At 42.2% G+C, this 16,079-nt stretch overlaps 1 protein-coding gene across 5 annotated transcripts in view; it reads right to left on the bottom strand.

The window, feature by feature from the left end:
- DLGAP1 (DLG associated protein 1) overlaps positions 1-14,208 on the bottom strand; it is a 282,912-nt gene extending 268,704 nt beyond the window's left edge. For 3 of the 5 annotated variants that reach the window (XM_081918049.1, XM_081918042.1, XM_081918041.1), the window contains exons 1-2: positions 13,931-14,208; positions 13,418-13,676 (exon numbers count right to left, since the gene is read on the bottom strand). The gene's annotated coding sequence lies outside the window, so the exon portion shown is untranslated. Of the gene's footprint in view, positions 1-13,103; positions 13,234-13,417; positions 13,677-13,865 lie in introns of those variants that run through there. The other 2 variants (XM_081918045.1, XM_081918047.1) reach the window with 2 other exon arrangements.
- Between the last annotated feature and the right edge of the window lie 1,871 nt (positions 14,209-16,079).

Raw genomic sequence — 16,079 nt, forward strand, 5'->3', positions numbered from 1 at the left:
TGATAAAACCATGTTCTAGGACTCTTTATCTACTAATGACGTTCGTGGGAGCTCTTTTAAAAAAAACCTTCCAGGAGTATCAAGAGGATTCAAGATAAGCAAATTCCCCAAGCCAAATGTGGATGGGATTGACCATTACTAGCAAGAGAGAGCACTCAGAAAAAATATTTCCTTTTTTCACCCAACTCAAATGATTTTTATTATTTTTCCAAATTATTACAAATCAAACCAAATAAATTTAATTTAATACAATTTCTTAAAATCAGGTTTTCAGTTGCTGTTCCAAACATATGATCACCATCATTTCCTTGCATAGTCACACAATTTATTATTTAGAGTCCACTTGACATCCTTTACTTGCCGTTAAACCATTCTTCCAGCTGGCTGCCTTTTTCATCTTACAAACAGCACCTCCGTTACATCTTTAAATAAATATTCTATTTAAGGTGTGTAGTCCTTCATATACATTGTTGTTCCGGACCTGGTGTGTTGGGAGAGTTAATTCCTATCTTCCATTGTTCGATTCTTTGCAGTGTTTATCTGGATGGTACAAGGTCGCATTCCATTTCTTCCACTGTTTACAGACTAGCATGCAAGCTCAAATAACTCACTGAGTGCATATCCAACCTCCCCCACTAAAAATCCCACTCTGGAGTTCTTCCTCGGCACACAGTTGAAAGTAAGATCTTTTCTCAAATTCAGCCTCTTTACCACACCTGTTTGGCCGCAGTTCTCTCCCCCCCCCCCACTGCATTTCTCCATCAGCACTCCTGGTCCAGTCCAGGAATAATTTTAAATAAAGTCCATTCAGCCTCGGTTGGGGGGCATAGTAAAACCCTGTTAAATTCCTTGTTGAGCATAAATTAAAAGCCGCCCCCTCTTTTCTCAAGTAACAAACATAATAACATAACAGTGGCTACACACGTCTCTTTCATTTTGCAGGGGAGGACAAGAAGAAAGGAGACCATTTGAAAACCATAAGAAAACACCTTGTCCTCCCCATTCCTTTCCTGGCTGTTGTAAGGGTTCTCAAGCTTCAAAGAAAACATTCAGATACAGTACCTTCAAAGAACCAAGCCCAGTCTTTTCAGCAGCTGACTGATTGCCTGCAATCAGCATATGTTGGTCCAGGAGACCTCTTGATTAATGCCAATTTTCCAAATTATGGAGGAACCAACCACAAATCATGCCAGAGATAGAGGTTCATCCATGGCAGGGACACACTCCCAGGTCACACCTGCTCTACCTTTCAAGTTGGCAGACATGGGCTTGCGCGGCACAGTGGGATGCAGTGAGCTCCCCCCTGGGGAACACAGCCAGGATTTTCAGATCATAAATACTGGCTTTCCCCTGCCTGAACCTCCTTGTTGCCCACAAAGGGCAGCAAGCAGCAACCACCATTGACTTGTGACGTGGCCAGAAACCCAGAAAAAATATTTCCTACCCCCTCAGAAGTTCTAATTAGACTTCTAATTGTTGGCCTCCCAGGATTCTCCACCTCACCTTTGAAAGGTTCTCTTACCTCCCAACTGCAATAGATGCTACAGGAGGAAGATTAGAGTCTGTGCCCCTCTCTTTTCTTCCCTTGCAACAGTGTCTGCTGCAGCAGCAGCCAGTTCAGCGAGTGGAAAGAAGAAATCGTTTCGAGATTGAGGCCACATTTTAAACTGTAGCACTATGAATAACCAAGCACTATGAATAATCAAGGTTCCAAGCCAAATAATTTTAAACTTTGGTGACATGACTTCACTTAAAGGAGAGCTCTTAGCAGGCCAGAAAATGGGGCCTTCTCCCACTCTCAATTTCTGCATCAGTCTAATAACAGTATTCTGCTCCATATTCAATAGACAAAGGAGCAAAGATCATTATTGTAACTGCTGTCGTTTAAGAGAATGTACTTTAAATTTTGTCTAAATGCAAAAACTGATAACTCCATCAGCTGACAAGATTATGACATCACCATTCAGTTCACCTTGTCACTGCTGATCTGCTGATCCATCTGTAACTGTTCAACTGGATTTATTTTTCACTCTCTCATCTACCTTTTGTAATAGGTCTGAGCCTGCTGCCAAGTGCCATGCCCCCAAAGCCTATCAGAACCTTCAAGTGAGCAAACTGAAGTATTGGAATAGTGTTGATCGGAAAGCAAGGAAGCCCCTGGGAGAAAAATTACTAGATTTCAATGAATCAGGAGGCCATAGAACAGTGGTGTCCAAACTTTTTAAACAGAGTGACAGATTTGATGAAGGGCCATGAGGGCTGACCAAAGGGCCAACCATATTAGGCCCCCGAAACGGACTTTGGACATGCCTGCCATAGAAAGTATGCAGCCTGGCATCTTGTCTCCCATGTTCAAAAAGCTGGGTATATTGTAGCTTTTTTTACTTGCTTGCCCAGGCCTGGTAGGTATGGGGGGAGGAAGAAAATGATCCAAAGTTGGGGTCCAAAAAAGGTACTATAAAGGCATTGAAGAGGCAATTGCACTTAAGTAGTGATTCCACCATCTCCTGAAAGGATAATGTCATCTGTGTTGAATTCATGTTCTTTAATCCTAAGTGTAGATGGGGGTGGGGTGAATTCAAGCTGTAGTCGGCAATGATGCAAAGAAACTATTTCAACTATAGTTCCAGTTACAGATAGGTAGCCGTGTTGGTCTGCCATAGTCAAAACAAAAGAAACTCCTTCCAGTAGCACCTTAAAGACCAACTAAGTTAGTTCTTGGTATGAGCTTTCGTGTGCATGCACACTTCTTCAGATACACTGAAACAGAAGTGTATCTTATAGAAGGGTCTGGAAACTTGTTTCAGTGTATCTGAAGAAGTGTGCATGCACACGAAAGCTCATACCAAGAACTAACTTAGTTGGTCTTTAAGGTGCTACTGGAAGGAATTTCTTTTATTTCAACTATAGTCATTCACAAAAACAGCGTTATGAGTTTGTGGGTACAAGGCACCCATAATTTCTGGATGTGGTAAAAATATAATAAATGCTTAAGAGAGTTAAACTGAAGTCAGACTCTTAACAGCTGGGCTCAGCTTCCTGTGCAGAGGAGATCACTTGAGAGATGGGCCATCAGCAGAGAACAAAGACAGGAAGATACGCCATCAGAAAGACAGATTTTCTGCTGGAGCTACGAGTTAGTCTGAAGACAATTCCACAGTTTTGGAATTTGAGTTGGTTGTGGTGTGCTGGGAGGAAGTGTCAGTCTGTTAAATGCAGCAAGCTGGAGTGGGGGCTGAGCACAGTGTTGGTTGCCTGTTTGAATAGGAGACTGTGGCAATGGGAGAGTCAGGATCCTCTTGAGTGTGATGCTTTGACCCTGCATCATAGTTGTATATCTGCATAAATAAACCATATATCATGAAGACACCACAATCTCCATTGTGCCTCATTTCCAAAGGAAACACAGGCCCTGGGTAAGCACCTGGAGCGCTGGAATCCCATACTGCTCAGAGATTGAACTGGTCTGTAATGATAGTAAATACATATTTCAGCTGATTAAGGCACAACAATTACTTAGATGGTTAATACATGTATGTATGCATACCAAATAATGTCATGTGTATGATGTAAACTGCGCAATGCAGACTTAAAATTTAGTCATCTGGAAAGATTAACACCACTAATAATAGGGATATCATTACAACAAAGCAACCACTGAAGTTATTAAGGAAACACTGAATTTGGGTTGGTTTTGAAGTCCACATTAGTGCTTGTCAAATTAAATTACTTTGCATTAATTGCTGAAGCATAAAATCCATTTACTCTCAGCAAGAGTGTAGTTTAATCACCCATAACTTTTCATAAACAAACAGCATTTCTGAAATACCATTCTCAGTTATTAATAGTTTTTCCACCTCAAAAAGAAGGTACTACTACTTCATTTTGTTTCTATCTGTAATAACACCTGTAGCTTCCATTTTGGAAACAAACCAAAATGGCAGCTCAACATCCTTTACAAAAGCTTCAAACTCAGTATTATATAGATGTAGTAATACTGAACAACAACTGTTACTATTTGCTATGTAGCATCCCAACTGTGTGAATTATTAGGCTTTATTAGCAACATATTAGAAGAAATAGAAGGTCTATTATTCTCACTTGACAAACTCTTCAAATTAGTGAATTCCATCAGTTACATGTCTAATATATCAGTGCATTACTTTTTCTTTTGCCATATTAAAATCCTATGTTAGAGGAAAATATGGGAAGTAAACAGTTGGCTGAGCAGCTGATGTCATCAGAAAGGGTTAGGGTTTGGCTTCTTGGACCATGGTCTCTGCTTCCTTGAAAAATGCCCTGCACCCTGGCATATCTGGAGATAAGTCCTGATAGTGCACACAGTCACTATCCAACCCAAGGACAACACTAGAGAGTAGTCAGATAGTCCAAATGATCAAATACCAGTCTGGCTCCAGTACAACAAGCAAAGTCCAAAGTCAGTACGCAAGGTCAGCTTCCCACCTCTGCAGAATATCTTGGGTTGGAACACCTTTGGTCACTCCTGAAGTCATAGTCCAGGAGAGTTCCCGAAGCAGCCAAACCAAGGTCCATCAATGAAGAAAGCTGAGCAGATACAGAGCTTCTGCCTTGCTTCCCTTTTATCCTTCCCACTCTTGATTGATGCACCTGTGTTTGCCCCTGCTAAGCAGCTGTGCCTCACCACTTGATGACACACGCAGGGGGTCACAAGAATCACAAGAGCAGGCACCAGCAAAAATCACAACGCAGGAAAAACCATAAAGCCAGTCAATGTTTTACACAGCTCCAACCTTTTTTCAGATATTGTTATGGACCAGCATATTGTGATGTTTAGCGGGTGATATATCATGATGCTGAAAACCATGTATCTCCTTCCTTGGAGATTTTTAAGCAGAGGTTGGATGGCCACCTGTCATTAATGCTTTAGTTGAGATTCCTACATTGTAGGAATTGGGCTAGATGACTCTCAGGGTCCTTTCCAACTCCGCAATTCTATGATTCTATGATTGTACTCCCATCAATACGGATGGGTAGAGTTGTAGTGCAACAGTATCTGGAATCCCTACCCCTGTATTAAAAAGAAAATGATACTTTAGTTCTAGTTAGCATGACCTGCCACTGAATTTAACAGAGTTCCAGTTACCTAGGATGAAGAAGTGAGTAAAAGCAAATATAGGTGAGACATCTACCATTTTCAAGCCTTCAAGTGCCTGCTGTCTATCACCCAATTTAACTGGTTTATTAAAACCTATAGCTAGTGGTCCTATAATTTTATACACTTTGCAATGCAGTCTTATGCATGTTTGCTAAGATGTAAGTACCACTATCTTCAGTGAAGCTTACGTCCAGATAATTGCTATGCATTTTGCTCCAACATTTCTGTCCTTTCTTCCCAAGGGCCAAACTATCATATATTATGATTTCTTAATATATTTCACAGCAACATCTTCCAGCACAGAATTCCTAGCCTGTTTTACTTTACCAGGGGAACTGTCTTATCACTTACTGACCAGATTCAGGTGTAATGGGAAACCATGGTGTCCTGTTACGAGAATACACCATGGTGAATCTTTGGTTGGTGTGCATCTTCTTTTCATTGTTTCAGATGTGAAAGGGTGGAATCTAAAGAATCTATTTGCACTTTGGACTAAAGCCCTGTTTCCTATTATGTCTGAATATCACGGAGGGAGGGGGACTACAGTTAATATAAACCAGGAGCTGAAACCATGATTTGATTTTGAGACACAAATAGATGCTTTAAAATTTATCTCCTTGCAGATGGAGGAGGGAAGAGGAGGAAACATGTGAACCAGCCTTCCCACAGCATATCCTTGTAAAGGAAATCTTAGTTTCGCATTACATCTAAACTAGGCTGTTGTCAGTAGGGTCATAGTCACAGGGACTGTTTCCATCAGCACCATAGTGATTTTTATTTCCTCCTTGGCTGCTACAATGATAAACTCCAACCATTGGAGGGTTTGGTTTAGGTGATAAACAGGATTGACAAGATTATAAATTTATGCATGAATAGATCTCAGAAATTAAAATGCATTTTAAAATAACCATGTTTTAACTGAAGTAACTCCCTGAAATAGGATGCTTATTGCTTCTTCAAATTTTATACATACAGAAACATATACATTCATGTGTCTATTTATGTGTGATTACACTGCTATTAACAAAGAGTGTACTTCTCAGGATTCAGGCAAAATGAACAGCAGGGTTCTATTTTAAAAGGCTTTTCTTTGTTATTTTATTAAAATTATCTGAATTAGATGTCCTCTATATAACACTTTTACGAATCAATTAATTAGTTGTTTAACAACAAACATTTAAAATTAATTCAACAGTGTTCTCTGCTTTTGTTCAATGTTAGCATTACAGTTTTTACCCTTCTCTCGGATCTAGGTAACAGAGATGCTTTCTTCACAGCAGACAGAAGTCACATAATAAAATGACAAGGGCCAGATGTCAGAGGTAGTAAAGATGTTAAATGAAGCAAAAGATAAACATTAAACCGTAAAGTGATGATAAATAATGTGACACATAAAAACTCACAGAAATGCTATAATGCACACATGCTTAATGTTGACCAATAGGCAGCAAGAAAGAATTTAGAAATAGAATTTTGCAGAAAATGACAGCTTATTGTAAAAATATATATTATTCATAGCTAATGGACTATTAATGCCAAACTCACATTTTGAGACTCTAGTTGACTTTTACCCCAAAATGAAATGGACATTGAAATCAGCTTGTCCTAACCTCTATTAAATCTTTACATACATGCATAGTACTTTTCAGTATTTAGTCTAATAATCAAAGGTAAAAACTCACTTCCAAAGACAAAACACCATGGGTTTGGCAACAAGAGACAAGAGATTAAGTGAAGGGTGGGGGAGGGAACAGGTGAAGCAAACCCAAATGAGAACCAAGAAAAGAAAGCTGTTGTCAACCTTTGCCTTTTGATGTAACTATAGCCCACCTTTTGAATCATTTTTTACATATATATCTGGTATCTGATTGGCATTTTTCTAGGCTACAGCATCTACCAATAGATAGAGCCAGATTCACAATGACCACTGTAAAGCAGATTCAACTTTTATCCACAAACATAAGGATGAAACCTTTTAGAAGACAGATAAAGGCTATTAGACGAGCAAGAAATCTCCATTATGTGGTTTTAAACAGGCACCCCTCTAAAGTACAACTTGATGACTCTCCTGTAATTCTGAACTGGGACCATGTATTAAATAAGGCTTCTGCTTATGTTATCTTGCAGTCATATCACTATAGTCCTTTTGCATAAAGAAATACAGTTCATTCATTCACTCAATAAACACTTCTGCATAAAAAAGGAAAATACGCATCCAGTCAAAGTTTTGCATAATAATTTTGCATAGAAATAGAAGCCAATCTGCATCATGAAAGAGAGAATGAATCACATCTACATTTATACCAAAGATTATTTATAAATTATTAGGCTCTGTTGGCAGTGGGAAAGTATTTATCATACTTGGCTTCAAAAAGGTTATACTGTAGCAATTTTATTTTTAAAATACATAAACACCACATCCTGCAAAATAATGAAATGGTTATTTGCAGTTATGAGAAACAAACCTACCTGTAGGATACTTTTTTTTATAAACATTTCTTTGTCAATAGCTGTATTTACTATTTATAATTCTGGCTTTGTCAAACAGCTATACAACTGCTACAAAGAGGCAAAAGGAATCACAATAGTATCATATACTGTAATGATGCAAAAATTTCTATTGGTAGGTTTATGGAGTCTGCCACCCAGGGTGAATTGAAATACAAGGCATAGTCAGGAGTTCCCAAATATTTTTAGCAGTTGTCTCTTCAGATGCTCAGGTGTCTTGTTCCTCAAAACACTCACTGATAAATCACCACAATTTTATCTGGCAGATGGAACCATCCCACTCTGCTTAATTCTACCTCCTGCGTTCCTTATGCCACCTGTCCCTCCACTTACTTCAAAAAGGTTATTCACATGTCAAAAATGCAGATGCCACCAACAGCATCCCAGTTGGTTCTCTTCCAGAGAGTCAAGCACCTGCAACTCCCTGATCAGGAAAGAAGTGCTGGATGGGTGGAGGAATCACACAATTCCCCACTTTTTAGGTGCTACCTCTATAAAATAATAAGGCATGTCAATTAGACTTACTAAGAGACCCAAGTACAAATACAGGAACTCCAAGGCACACATGAAGTTCCTTGGGCACACCTTTGAATACATTAGAACTCTGCAAACTTTGGGTCATGTCTAGCTTAAATAGGTAATAGCCAAAAATGTAAAGTATATTGGACAACACAATGCTAATATGCGAAAAGGTGGCTGGAGTTATCAATGACATGATATATCTCAAAGTTAAAGAAATAAGGAGAAAATAGCCTTCATGTTATAAAAACTGCAGGCAAAGTTACTCATCTAACCGCTGTGTTTCATTCCCTACTTCCATTTTTCATATTTAAATGGAGAAGACCCACCAAAATTACAGATCACAATGGTTCTATACAGTTACAAAGACTGTCTAGAGCCATTTGTAATTAATTACAATGACCTTGTAGTTGACGTTCCTGTTCTAGAGTAAGAGCCTGGCCTTGCAAGCCTCCTCCATGAATAGGAACGGCAGGAACACTTTTAGAATGAAATTCTAAATGATAAACTAAAGTATTTCATATCAGCAGCTAGACAATTCACCAGTTTGAGATTATTTCCATCTAAACAATTACAATTTCATGCAGAATATTACTATCTTCTCTATGCACCATGAAGACAGGGAGCACACTCAAAGCGCAAATGCTCCCACTCTAATAGATAAAACTTGAACCAGGATATCATGAAGTTATTTGCATATACCGGTAAGTTATGTTGTATGGTGGAGAATGAATATATCAGACACATGACTTTGGAAATGGCAAGCAGTAGGCTGTTCATTCAAAAAATTGGTTTTCAGGTTTGAACCTAATCTCCCGTCCTTCCAGCTACTGGAATTTGTTGTGAAGGATGGTGGAAATTGTAGCTCAAGCCCACAGACCCAGAACAAAGGGGATGTTGTGGCATCAAGATGCTGGATACATCTCCTTTCATTTTTGAAAGGTGCATAGGGGAAGCTCTTTCCCTGAGGTTATGAATTGGTAGGGGTAGTGCATGTCCAGAATCAGGGTGAGTGGCCCACCAGCTCATGAAGAGCTTGTCTGAGGCTCAGAGAGGGAGTCTTGTCAGAATAAAGTTATAAACTTAATCAAAAAAAGCATCCGGTCCCTGGTAGGAGCCCCCAATCAACATAGCCCTCAGAGGCCCATGGTAAGTGTACTCTGCTCCCAGAACAGGTCAGATCAGATCAGATAAAACAAACAGTCCCTGTCTACAGGGTTACAATCTAAAAGTTATGACACAAACAGGGGGGAAAGGAAGAGGAAAACTCAGGCACCAATTATTAACTGTCCTCTTCTCTTGGAAACACAATACCAAAAGAAGAAGCAATGGATTTTTCCAAAAGGAGAAGAGATTAGGTATAGTTCCTAACAGAGAGAGCTTTTAAAATAAATTTATCCACAACACAAACACACTTAAGACTTCTAGAACAGTGATTTCCAATTAACTAAGTACTGCAGACCCCTTGTTTTTCAAAAACCAAAGTAGGGACCCCCTACTTTTGAAAACTTTGATACCTCTATGGTAGTTTATGTTACGTGAATGGTGCTATGGACCCCCTGGGTGTGTTACGCAGACCCCCCTAGGGACCACGGACCACCAACTGGGAACCCCTGCTCTAGAAGAAGTAGTGAACAGGGCTCCACTTTGTTTCCCAAAGCAAAATATAAATGAACCAAATCAAAGCCTTTCAATTTACATATGATCATGGCTTTAGCCCACAGACTTTTGAATGGACTCCATGAAACACTACTCTTGTACAGAGGGAAAGAAGAAACAGAGCCTGGGTAATCCACTTCAACAACCTTCAGAAAAACCATACAACCACAGTGGAAAATCTCTGCATATTATCTAGCCAATTATACATTATTTTCTTCTTGACTTGGGATAGGACATTATTCGGAAACCAACACTCTTTGTCATGGAGACACTTTTTCATATTTCATTAGCTTAGGCCACAAAGGAAACATGTGCCATGTATCCCTTTTAAAATAACATTATCTAATTTCATAGACAATAAAGTCAAAATTGACTTCATTTACAGAAGCTAAGGAGGTGCAATTTTTCATGGACCAGTGCCCTGGGCTTTATCTTAAAATGACATTAAGGTTAGCCTCTGACATTATCAGGTTTGTCTATTACAGTTCATGTGAAACTTCATTCAAGATGTTAAGAGACCATTATCCTTAAACCATGGAGAATAACTTCAGTATTACAGAAGCCGGCTTTGACATTGTCAACATACTATATTATCGCCTGAATTTCTATGTAACATAATGACTAATCCAGGCTGAATTCATTCACACCATCCTTTTAACAAGCGTTACACAAGCATATTGTTTACATGTATGTTGTTTGGACTCCATCCTATATTTAGTATCTTAAATGGAGGAGATTATGGGAATAAGAGTTTAGTAATTTACTTTGGAAGTTCAACCGACATAAAATCCAGAATGATCATAAAAGAAATTATTTTTCAGCCTTTTTAGTAAAGAAAGTTGTGCGTTTTAATAATTATAAGAGGTCTTAAAAGACTTGTTTCAGAAGTACTTAAGAGAACACTGAAGTATTAAAGGTGGGAAAACTACCATTAATTATTACTCAGTACATATTTTGCCATTCCTAAACTATTGAACTAACTCAGATAGATCCACATCTAAATGTATTAAGATCAACCATTTCTCAAAGAGGACATTTTAATATTAGCATGCAAGCAGATCTTGCAAAGAAAATACAGTAATTCTTATCAATACTCATTAACACTTACTGTATTTTTCCATGTATAACATGCCCCCATGTATAAGATGCCCCCTATTTTTGGGGACTCAAGAAAATGGGGGGATATTGCCCCCGTGTATAAAACTACCCCCCCTTTAAACATTATTTTAGTAAAAAAACAACCCTAGTCTTATACAAGGAAAAGTACAGTATGTTGTTTTATAAATATGCTTCCAGAAAATTGGAAAACTATTTCTGAAGGTGTTTGAGCGTCAAATACATAAGAGCTATTCTTAAAAGTTTTGTAACAATAAACAGTTATTCCAGTGAAGCATTATTATCCAAACTTAACTACATTCTGAACTGAAGTATGTTGAAATTCGCAACAACATTAAGTTACTCTACAACAGTATCGTATTTCACATCTTGTTTGAAAATAATAAGTAATATGATAGGGTGCAACATAAAAATATCCTTAGTCAAGCTACTAAAAGATTGCACACACAATCTTGTTAAATGGGACATATTTCCAAGTAGTGAATGAGTCATTTAAAGATTTTTACTTTAGAAATAAAATCTGACCTATTTCTTAGTCTACAACTACTCAAATCCGCAGTTTTTACATTCTAATCAGATAGCTCCAAAAATAAACCAGGTGCAAGTTGGACGTATGCTGTCAATCAGATCTCAAGTAAAAGAGCTACCAGTAATCACCAGGCAAACTCTCACTTTTTGCCTACTGCACAGTTAATAATGTAAATCACATCAATATCCCCCTACTGTCAACACCAAGGAGTACAGTAAATTTCATTAACTTCTGGTAGTAAGGTAACATACAACAATAATATTTACACATATTTCTTCTAATCTGCATCCAATTCCCAAAAAAGGGGAGCAGGAGATCTCCAACTGTTCTATTTTCTTTCCTGGGGTATCTTAGTACTTTGCTTCTGATTGTTTGTGGATAACCAATTTTGTACAGTTAAAAATGGAATTATGCCAATTTCTCTATCACCATCTTGCTATATTAATCATATAACCATAGAGACAGCTGCCAAATCCAAAAGCTTTGATCTACACACTCAAATCCCATCCAGTTTCATACAACCCAAAAAATTAAAAGCCATTTTACTGGTTTAGTGGAGAAGTAAAACTGTTGATTATGAATAGTTCATAAACATTGGATCGGACTAATGCTATGGAAACCAAGAGGAAACAGGACCAGTTAATACACGCTGCCCATTCTTTTCAATCATTCTTGTTCAGATTTCCCATTCCTTTCAAGAGAGAGAGAAAATTACAGCAGTGCAGTGCCCTGAATGCCGACTTCATTTCCTCCCCCTTATGCCTTGAAAGGCTTCTCCAGCAGCTGCGCTTCCACTAAATGAAAGTGCAATTTGTTATAGCCTCCACAAGCCTCGATGAGGGGCCACTGCTTGATTTCAAGCTCCCCATTTATGCCATTCACTCGACACAGGATGGACCTTGTCAGGGTTTTCACAGCACACCCAAGAAGGGCTTTGCTGAAAAGCGTGCGCGCGCGAGCGTCCCCTGCAACCGGAATCAAAACAATGCAGCCCAAACAACAGTTCGCCAGAAGCCCACGCCAAGCTGAGAGGAGCAGCCCCCCGCGCCTGCCGGGACGCACGCCATGCCTTTCTTGGCAGCCCTTGCTAGCAGGAGTCCCGGGCGGAAGGCGCCCTGACGACCCCACACGGGCCCTCCGCCTAACCGAGGTAACAGGACAAGGGAATCGGCTGGAAGTCGCCGGCGCAAGCGCGCGGAGAAGCCCCTCAGCCACACGCAGCAACCAGCGAGAGCAGCTGCTCAGCCTCGCAGAAACGCCGCCAACCACCCGGGGAGGAGAAGGGGCTTCTCTTCCGCACAGTGTGGACAAAAGCAGGCACTTCGGGAAACTCCATCGCCTCGTTCTCCTGACAAACCAGCGCTCCCCTCCCCCCTTCCCAACAAGGCCAACTAGGCTTCGTCGACCCTTTGAACGCTGCCGCAAAAACGGCGCGCGGGGGGGGGAGGGGCCTTGGAGAATTTCCTGAGGGAAGACTCCCCAGCAAGCCTGATCAATAAAAGCCCCAACAGGCATTGCCGGGGAGAGAGACCGCGCGCGCGCTTGCGTGGCGGGGAGAGGAAGAAGAGACCGGCTCCCTTTTCTTCCTCGCGCTCCTCTCGCTACACACCCACCCCAGAAGAGCAGCGCAGTCACCTTCCGCGCCGCAAGGACCGCTCCCCACCCCGCGCTCGTGGGTGCCGTGGGGAGGCGAAGAGAGGCACCAAACGGCGCCGGCCGAAGGGCGCCGGGAATGGAGAGAAAGCGCGCTCTCCTCTCCCAAAGGAGAAACCGCAGCAGCAGCCGCTGAGGGGGAGAGCTGTGAGGGAAAGGCAGCCCGAGGCTCGGGAGGCGGGCAGCGCGCGACGTGCTGGTGGGAGCGGGAAGATGCCCACCACCCCTCAGAGTGACATTGTCACACACACACAGGCCTCCCTTCCCCCCAGTTCAACCTTTACCTCCCCACTTACCCGCTGAGAAGCACGCAGGCAGGCAGGCAGTCGATACGCGAGCCAAGAAGCACACAAGGCAGAAGTCAAAACACCGTGTGGGAGGGATGCGAGGGAGAAGCAGGAGAGGCGGCGGCGGCGGCTAATCCTTGGATGTGTGTAAAGCGCGGCGGCAGCGTGCGATCCGTGTGCGTGCGAGGAGCGGCGGCGGCGGCGGCAGCACAGCCTTCTGGTCAAGGCGCTGTAACGTGCCTTTGTAGGTAGCTGTGTGCGCTCGGGGCTGCGAGGAAAGAAGAGGCAGAGCAAGATTAGTCAGGCAGGGCAGCCTTAGCGCCGTGCAGGCAATGCTAATATTGGAGGAGAAGAGGCGGAGGTGTCCCCCCCTTCTCTCCTGCTCAGCCACTCGGGGCCACAGCGGGAAGACACCCCCCGAAACACCACACACACACACACACACACACTCACTCACACAGAGGCTGTGGCGACAACCCGGCGGGCGGCGTCCCGCTCGTCCCGCGTGCTTCCTCAGGCTACCTCAAGAGCTGCGTTGCCCAAGGGGGGAAGGCGACGGCTCCCCCTCTCTCTCGGGGTCGCGAAGAGGATTTCCGTCCCCCTGACGCCGCCGCCACGACGACGACGAGGGGGGCATCTCCGCCGAGCTCTTCCCCGGTGCCTTTTCTTGGACTGCGGGCAGGAGGGGAGAGAGGGAGAAGCGTGAGGGGAAAGCGGGCAGCGACGAAACAGACACGTGCTCCGAAATAGACACACAAGGAGACCATCCACATGCGGAGAGCGAAATGGGGAGCGCTTGACGTAGGCGACGTAGCTGGTTGAAAGGGGGGAGGAGGAGGAGGGGATGCGGATGATGTTTCTGGCAGGGGGCTGGGGAAAGTGTGCGAGGCACGTGCAGCCACTCGGAGTGGGGAATCAAGTCCTCCGAGTTCATTGGAGGCTGGCTCCCAAGTAAGGGCGTAAAGCAGAAAGGCCTCAATTAGAGAATAAATCCCACGAATTTTGAGGAGGGAAAATATTCATAGAGCAGGGCTGTTAGGCTGCAATCCTCTGCATGCTTCAACCCCATTGTAAGGAGTTGAACTTGTTACTGAAACACACAGCGTTGGGTTCAGTGGCTGCAATCCAGTGTGCTCTAAAGTGCCCCTGAATTCAAGAGTTGGCAGCAAGAATGTCATTCAGCCGGGAAGGTGTTACTTACGTTCGTGTTAATGCATTATGGAATGTGAAAGAGAGTCATTTATTGATCCACTGAATTTCCGGCTATTGCAGGATTTACAGTGCAACTGAGTCCACACCATTCTGACGCTCTTTCCTCCTCCAAGTCGCACAAAGTGGAGCACAAACTGCACTGCACCCCTCAGTTCTGTCACCACTTGTCCTTTTACTTCCTGGTTTTCTCCTTCAGTAACACCTGCTTCAATAAAAACAAAGCCATAGCTCAGGTAGAGAACTCTCAGGGCCAAACTGAATATGAAGCTGGAGGTCCTTAATTGCACCTTCTGGCGTTTCCTGGCAGGGGGTGGCAATTTGTATGGTGGATTCTGTTCAACAGTAGGCGTTGGCTCTATTACAGGCATATGCAAACTCCAGCTATCCAGATGTTTGGGATTACAATTCCCATCCTCCCTAAATTAACAGGACCATTGGTCAGGGATGATGGGAATTGTAGTCCCAAACATCTGGAGGGCTGCAGTTTGCCTACGCCTGCTCTACTAGATCAGAAGCTCCAGATAAGAAGGCTCACACCCATAAATCCTTCTTTGGTCAGGTGGTAAAGATCATAGCCTTAGCGAGGACAAAACACAGCACCTGCAATTTATGAAGAGTGAATTGGATGGTATTTCAATCTAAATTCAAAAGATGATTAAATGAAAGAATCCGCAGGAAAAGGAAAATGGGTAAGGGGGAAGAGTCCTAAATTATGTCACTTAGGTGTCCTTGATTGGCAAGGCTGCAGCTTCTTGTAGATATTGGTTCCTTCCTCTAGTGTGTGTCTCCACAGCACTGTGGTTCTGGAAACACAAGATCATTTCACATTGTAGGTATTGTGTGGGAGGGATTCAAGTGTGTAGCAGATATTTAAGTTTGCTACCCAGTATCCCCCTTCCATAGGAAAGGAGAATCCTAACTGTACTCAGGTCCTGCTTGTGAGTTTTTCATTGGCAGCTGGTTGGCCACAGTGAGAGCAGCATGCTGGACCAGATGGGCCATTGGCCTGAACAAGAAGGCTATCCTTATGTTCTTGTGTAATGCATTCACAGATCATGTAAACAAGGCCATAAAAGCAGATTCCTTGCTTTCACTGCAGCATTTCTTAGTTCTGATATTTACAGCAACACTACCAAATCTAAGTCACCACTATCTCATAATGTTGTTGTGAAGGTAAAAAGGGGGAAAGGGAATACAGTATACACAGCCTTGAGCTTCTGATAGAAAAAAATCAAGATAGAAATATCTGTGAGGGGAGGGTGATAGAGGCAGCAATTCTTACTTACTTACTTACTTGTTTGTTTGTTTGTATGTTTGTAGCCTGCCCATCTGGCTGGGTTTCTCCAGCCACTCTGGGCGGCTTCCAGCAGAACACTAAAAACAGAGTAAAACTTCAAACATTAAAAACTTCCCTAAACAGGGAAGTTACTGTATATTAATGAATAACAGCCCAGTGATG

This window comes from Podarcis melisellensis (assembly GCF_964234715.1).
Source record: "Podarcis melisellensis genome assembly, chromosome: 7".
NCBI lineage: Eukaryota > Metazoa > Chordata > Lepidosauria > Squamata > Lacertidae > Podarcis > Podarcis melisellensis.